The sequence below is a fragment of the Geospiza fortis genome, unplaced genomic scaffold, assembly GCF_000277835.1.
Source record: "Geospiza fortis unplaced genomic scaffold, GeoFor_1.0 scaffold102, whole genome shotgun sequence".
In the NCBI taxonomy this organism is placed as follows: Eukaryota; Metazoa; Chordata; class Aves; order Passeriformes; family Thraupidae; genus Geospiza; species Geospiza fortis.
In genome coordinates this window covers 1,305,320-1,305,884 of record NW_005054373.1, presented here as the reverse complement: position 1 = coordinate 1,305,884, position 565 = coordinate 1,305,320, and the positions used below count along the sequence as shown (strand labels likewise).

The window sequence follows — 565 nt, the reverse complement described above, 5'->3', positions numbered from 1 at the left end:
GGGCTGGGAGCGAGAACGGAGACTCCCCGCTGTCCCTATCCACGGCCGGGCTGGCAGGGCAGCGCGGGTTGGGGGTTGCGGGGAGGGCTGTGAGGGGGCAGCGCCGCGACCCCGCCCGCCGGCTCCGTGAGGGGTTCTGTCAGCGGTGTCGTGACTGAGGTGACAGGCAGGGAGGGCAAGGTCAGGGACAGACAGCGGGTCCTGGCGGGAGCTTGGGCGGCTTTGGGCTGGGCTGGGGTCAGCGGAGGATCCGGAATCCCGTGTGGGTGGGAATCGCTTGTGGGGATCTCGCCTTTCTCTGGGATGCTCCCTGCTCAGGGGTCTCTGCATTGGCTCTGGGATGCGCTTGGAGCTCCTGGAATGTTTTATTTTGGAATTACAGCGTCCTAAAAGGGTGGTTTAAATAAGGCAATGTCCTTTGCTTGCAGTGCAGGAGGCTCGGGTTAAAAACAGTGAGAGAAAGGCTCATCCAGATCGGTTTAGTGGGAGAACATCCCGCTAAATCTCCTCTCCAGCATGGAGTGCTGTGCTGCCCTCTGGAGAAGGAAATCTTTAGGCTATATAT

The 565-nt window shown here is 60.4% G+C and overlaps 1 protein-coding gene across 2 annotated transcripts in view; it reads left to right on the top strand.

The window, feature by feature from the left end:
• The first annotated feature begins 139 nt into the window (after positions 1-139).
• The window catches only part of LOC102042855, a 4,598-nt gene continuing 4,172 nt past the window's right edge, over positions 140-565 (top strand). The window contains exon 1 of one of the 2 annotated variants that reach the window (XM_031060176.1): positions 140-159. The gene's annotated coding sequence lies outside the window, so the exon portion shown is untranslated. Of the gene's footprint in view, positions 181-565 lie in introns of both variants that reach the window. The other variant, XM_005424768.2, reaches the window with a different exon arrangement.